This window comes from Macadamia integrifolia, unplaced genomic scaffold, assembly GCF_013358625.1.
Source record: "Macadamia integrifolia cultivar HAES 741 unplaced genomic scaffold, SCU_Mint_v3 scaffold1006, whole genome shotgun sequence".
NCBI classification, from domain to species: Eukaryota; Viridiplantae; Streptophyta; class Magnoliopsida; order Proteales; family Proteaceae; genus Macadamia; species Macadamia integrifolia.
Genome location: NW_024868052.1, coordinates 92,882 through 99,118, shown reverse-complemented (window position 1 = coordinate 99,118; position 6,237 = coordinate 92,882). Strand labels below are relative to the sequence as shown.

General features: G+C 39.7%; 1 pseudogene; it reads right to left on the bottom strand.

Moving 5' to 3' along the window:
• Positions 1-3,685: 3,685 nt before the first annotated feature.
• On the bottom strand, positions 3,686-4,577 carry LOC122062375 (annotated as a pseudogene).
• Positions 4,578-6,237: the final 1,660 nt, after the last annotated feature.

Sequence of the window (6,237 nt, the reverse complement as noted above, 5' to 3'; positions counted from 1 at the left end):
AGAGAGAGAGAGGAATTCCACTGTACGTCGTCACTAAGGGTGAGAAAATTGTGCTTTGATGATTCCATTTGATATTGTGTTTGTGCTAGTGGCTTTTTAAGATGGTGCCCTACACAAAACCAATTAATATTTTATTTATTTATTTATTTTTTGGGTAAAGACCTCCACACACATAACATGGGTTATCTTTTGGAGCGAGTTTCCCCTCGCTATGGTGGAGGAGGAATTTCTTAATCATGGCATCTGTATCATAGGGTGCCTAAGGGAAGGGGTAGTTTTGCTCCCAAACAATAGGGATGGGTCACATCACCGAGGGTAAGGGGATATATTAGAATTAGGATTCTTTCAGGCTGTTGTACCCTCCAACCCCGTGGGGACACCGCCATGGATAGTGTAAGGTGGGATTGAAATTTGGAGGATACAACGGGTTGGAGAGGATCTGGACTCAATACCTCTTCACCCACAAGTGAAGGAAAATTTTTACCTTTATAATCATGTCAATTTTGAAAAAAAAAAAAAAAAGGGCCATGATTCTTGGCACTTTATATTTATTTGACAATTGGAAAGTAAAGGTGGCCTTTATGTTTAGTTTAGTTTTTTTATCTAGTAATTGGCTATCAACGGTCTTTAGAATTGTGTATTGATGGAAGGACTCACAGGAAGATAATTCTTTTTCCCCCAGAAAGCAAAGCATGGTAGAACAAATTTGAAATGTAGGCAAGGGCACAATTGACTTGCGCAGTTGGTAGTGTGTGGTGTAATAAAGCCCATTCTACCAGAAGATCTCAGATTCGAGCCTCATGGTCCTTGCCTTCCCTCTCCCATAGAGTAGGACAAGATATGTATGTAAATAAAAAAAGAAAAAAAAGAAAAAGAAAAGAAAAAAAGAGATGCTAGAGGTTATCAATTACCCCACACCAAGCCATGATATTGTCCACTTTAGAGTTCTCATGGATTTGAAATGCATTATGACTATGGAAGGGTTGCTAGAGGTTATCAACGAGCCAGCCTCTTTCCCTAGCTAATGTAGGATTAAAGAGATGCCCCCCTTCAATGCCTCTACTATTTCTTGTTGAACCTTTGGGATCACCAGATTTGGACTGTTTCTTGGGCATGACAATCTCCCCAAGGGGGCACAACATCCTCGATGTGGCCCCGCAATGTGCTGGGATCCGCTCTGATACTATTTGTAATGCTCTAACCCCGCTCCAAACTACGATATTGTTCACTTTGGGGTAAACCATTCATGAATTTAAAACACGTCGTGATTATAGAAGTAGTGCTAGTGGTTATCAACTAGATCAAATTCTTGCCCCCTAGCCGATGTGCACTAAAGAGATGTCCCCCTTAATGCCTTTCCCATTTCTTGTCCAACATTTGGGGGACACTGAATCTTAGCCATTTCTTGGGTGTGACAATCTCCACCCCTTGCTATACACTGTCCTTGCTTTGGCCCCACTTGGTGTTGGGGTCCACTTTGACACACTCTCTTCTCGTCCTTTGCCTAGTCCCCTCTTTAACGAAAGTTATCTCCTGGCCTCGTTGATGGAGCTAGCGTATAAAGACCAACATAGAACTTGAGACCTTTTGGTAGAATGGACTTAGCTGCACTATGGCCAAAACAAGAATTGCTTTTTGAGAAACCAATTTTATTTGTTCCACACCTCTTTTCTTTTCTGTGAACAATATTTTTACTTAAAAGGATATCCTTATTGCCTTCATGAAGCAAACCCAGTTGCAGACTTCCTGATTAAGTCGGCTGCAAAATTTGAGCTATCTACTCCAATTCAGTCTTGGCATGATTTGGTTATAATGGAGCTGGAATTAGATAGTCAAAATCGGCCTAGATACCGATATAACTAATGTAGTTTGTTCTTTTTTCGGGGTTTGGTTTCTGGTGTGTGCTCTATTCTACTGATGACAATGCCCAAGGTGGAGTAGTTTCCTCGGATTCCAAATGTTGCAGTTTGATTGTATACACCTTTTATTCTTTCTTTTTAATACAAATGACTTCTTAGCGAAAATGATATCCTTACTAATAAAGGGTAAGGGGCTTACTCAAGAGAAAGCAAACGACGTGCAAGCGCATTTTGTCCAAACTTACTCCGAGATCAATTATCTCCCAAGGCGCACTATTTGATCCTCTTATTTCTTGCACCAAGAGATCCATGAATCGGGTTACTGATGCATATAGATAAAATGGTCTAATGAGAACAAGAATTTTCAGGACTACCCTATAGTGAGTTAGCCACCATATCAACTTCTCTGTAACAAACTGAGATCCTCCAAGTAATTATACTTAAGAAAGAGGAGTAGAATCTCCATTGTTTTTTAAATTTCCATGGAATGACTTTCTCAGTGATACAATGAATTGCCCTCCCTATATAGAGGAACAGTTGGCTAAGGATGCAGATTGCAGGCCTCGCTATCATTTTTGTTAGTGTGTGGGTTGGCTCCCTACTGATGGCAATGCTGAAGGTGGGGGGGTCCTTCTTGCACTTGGTTGTGTTTGTTGATTTTTTTCTCTTTTAATAAAGTTATCCTTTAGAAGAAAAAAAATGACGCATCTCAATTCTGAATAGCAGACTTCATCACCCTCCCAGTGTCATGATATCAAATCTTCATATCTTCTTGAGTTCCTTTCTGACTATATCTGGAATAGGATAAATATGATATCCTTTTGCCTTATTTTGATTTTAGGGAAAAGATAAAAATTTCATCTTCCTATGAGTCATTCTATAAAAAATTGATATAAAAAAAAAGGGCCACAGTTTGATTTTTCCATCACCATAGTAAGGGGAAACTCGATCCAAAAGATGACACATGTTAGGTGTGTGGAGGTGTCATACAAAAGTAACAAACCAAATCCATTGACCCCCGAAAGTTGAGCAAGAAATAGGAGAGACGTTGAGGGGGAAAAACTCTTTAGTTCTACATCAATTATCTAGGGGAAAGAGGTTGGGATAGTTGACATCCTCGAGCTCCCCTTCTATGGTCATAAAGAGTTTTAAAGCCATGAGGGCTTTGCCCCAAAGCGACAATATCATGGCTTGGTGTGGAGTTGGGGCATTACAAATGGAATCAGAATGGACCCAGACATTGTGTAGGGTTACAATAGGGATGCTGTGCCGTAAAAAGAGGGAGAATGTTACGCCTAAGAAACAACCTAGATCCATTAAGCCTCGAAGTTTGGACAAGAAATGGAAGGGGTGTTGAGGGGGCAAGACTCTTTAATCCTATATCAACTAGAGGAAAAAGACTGGGCTAGCTGATAACATCTAGCACCCTTCTATAGTCACAAAGCGTTTTAAAACCATGGGAGATCCCATTCAAAGAGGACAATATTGTGACTTCATGTGAAAATCGAGGCATTACACTGCACATGGCCCGATAAAAAAAAATAAAATCTACAAGCACGAACACAATAACATATGGAATAATGCATAATTTTCTTACATTTGTGACATTATACAACTCAGTTCAAATCATTTGGAGGGCATGGACACAGTTACACGAATTCAGGCAACTGCTACTAGGGAAATATCGAAAGGCAAGAAATGGCCGCCCCATGTATTAAGCTTCTCATTACCCGCATGAGTCCCAATGCCGTTAGTAGTACCTCATAAAAAAAACAATGAAAGCACATAAAACATGTCCTACACTTGAGAACAGAAAAAGCCCACACCTATCTTCCTGCTTCCTCATCTTTGTCAGCAACAACTCCCATGCTCCCACCAAACTCAAAAGTCACGTCCAGAAAATAAAGCATTAAAACCAGCACAACACAGCACAAAAAAGAAGGTATAGGACCAAAAAGCCATAAAAAAAGTAGAAAAGAGAAGTAAAATGCCCGCAAGCCCAGTGACCAGAAACAACTTCCACGGTTCACTGTTCTCCCCACATACTCTACCATCAAATGTGGGCTTGTCATTTTCTTCACAGGAACATTGATCAATATGCTTGCATGGCTGTAATATCTTATGGACAGTATATTGAACAAGAAAGCCAAAAGAAAGCAGACCAAGATGGAGAAGAACTTGATCCAAAACCCTAGCTCTGTTTGAGCTCCAAGAACATTCTCTGATGGTTGAGCTTTCAAGTTCGCCATGATAATGGCAACCACGGAACTGAGCATGATTGATGTGGATGCCAAAACGGTTGATGCCATTATACTGTTTCATAGCATCTGCACGGCGAGGATGCCATTCTTGGATGTGGCCTAATAGCCACACCATGCAAAGAACATTATATTAGGCCAAGAGTTCCTAAGTTTCATTGAATGACTTAACTATCAAGTATAAGAGTCTCGAGTGGTTAGCCCATTTTGAACCAATTGATTTTAAGATGAAAGCTTTAACACGGTATCATGTTGATCATTCACCCTTAAAAAAAAGGCGAAGAATATTTGAACTTACCTCCATCATGGTTCGGACCCATACACGTCTATTGATGCCATTGATGCCAATAACGGTGCTCGTCGGATGATTTATGATTTGATGGAGAAGCCATATGTGGTAAGCTAGAAGTAAACAAAGGCCCAAAGGAACCAGGGAGAAAACAAGGATTTGTTTCTCCATTTTGGTGTTTTACACTTCAAGGAAGCCTTAAGAACCAAATTTGAAGGCTTGGAGCTTGTATATGAATTGATTTGGAGAGCGAAGATATAGGGAAGGTTAAAGGGTTATGGGGGATTTATGGTGGGGGAGGGAGGGAAGGATTAATTAATTAAGATGATTAGAATTTGATTAATTGGGTCTTTGGAATACGGAATAACCAATGTATTAATATGATATATTCTCAATGGACATTCAATTTTGGGACGTTCCCCAAAGCTGGCTTACTGGCTTATACCGCCCTTTCTAATAAAAAGGAGATCTTGATGCATGGTCAGGTATTCATGAATCGAATGGTAAGGTTAGGTTTACCAGAGAGAGAGAGAGAGAATGGCAAGGTTAGGCAAAGTTTCGGGGGATTTTAGATCACCAAAATGATCTTATACGTCCAAAATTTTCACAGCCAAAAAAAATATGTACTATTAATAATGATTTTTCATATATCATTATTAAAAGATGCATAATTTTATAGTAGGCATGTAAAATAATAGGATTTATCTTCATTGAAAGAAATGAGTTAAATTAAAGGGGAAAAGCTCGCTGCTTGGTCATGCCTCCTTTGGAACCAACCCTCTCTAGTGCTATTGGAGGCCCAACACGCACCTAACAGCCAGGAGGACTTGGGCACACAGCCTGACATACAGAAGTGCACCCCAAATCCTCCCAGCCATTAGATGTACACTGGATCTCTAGTAGCACCCGAGAGGATCTGAATCATATCCCTTTCACCTAGATACGTAGTCATGTGAAAAGACCACCCTACCCTTGCATGGATTCCCAAATGCACTCTTGTATTGGCTTAGGCATTTCTCATATGTGGTGTTTCCACTTCAAAAGAACATTAATCTTTTGAGGAAAATAGCACCCTCTGGAGACACAACCCCATGTGCCAACACAGGGGCCAATGACGGGGCGCATATGAACATACATATTTTTGGGCTTCATGGAGGCGGGAGCATCATTTCACCGCCCTCTGCGCCTAGGCACAAGGGCCACGTGACCTGAGATCATTCTCATTTTTTTCCAAATTTTTGTTTCTTTGATGAAGAAAAAATTTCTTTTTGATAATCCCATCTCAATAAGCTTGTCCAAATGGTCATTATAATCAATTTATGATCACGCTATCACATGATCCACATTACAATCTTGAGCAAAATTCAGATGACTAAGAAAAATACCCAAAACATGATGGGCCATTTGATTGAGTTTGACCTCAAAGCTTATTAGGTGGCCAATTGACATGATCCTCTATTTAATCAATCGTTTACAGCTTCCACTTTGGCTTATATCAGTTGTTTGTTGATTTGATGATTCAAAACAAATGAAATAGAATTAATTATATGTTTAAATCATAGGGTTGAGATAGACCATCAAATTGATCAATTCAAATCTATTAAAAATCGATCGTAATAGGTTATAATAATCACTGGACATGATAGGAATCGGTCTTACTTTGTCAAACTCAGTCAAAGATGTTCTTTTGAGAACCGGGTGATATCAGGATCGACTCTGATTCAAATTAAGAAATCCACTCCTCTGATTCCAAATTTTGAAAACTTGAAATTAAAAAATGGGTCAAAGATGTTTCGAGAACCGGATGAACCTAACCGTCTGCAATGGGGGG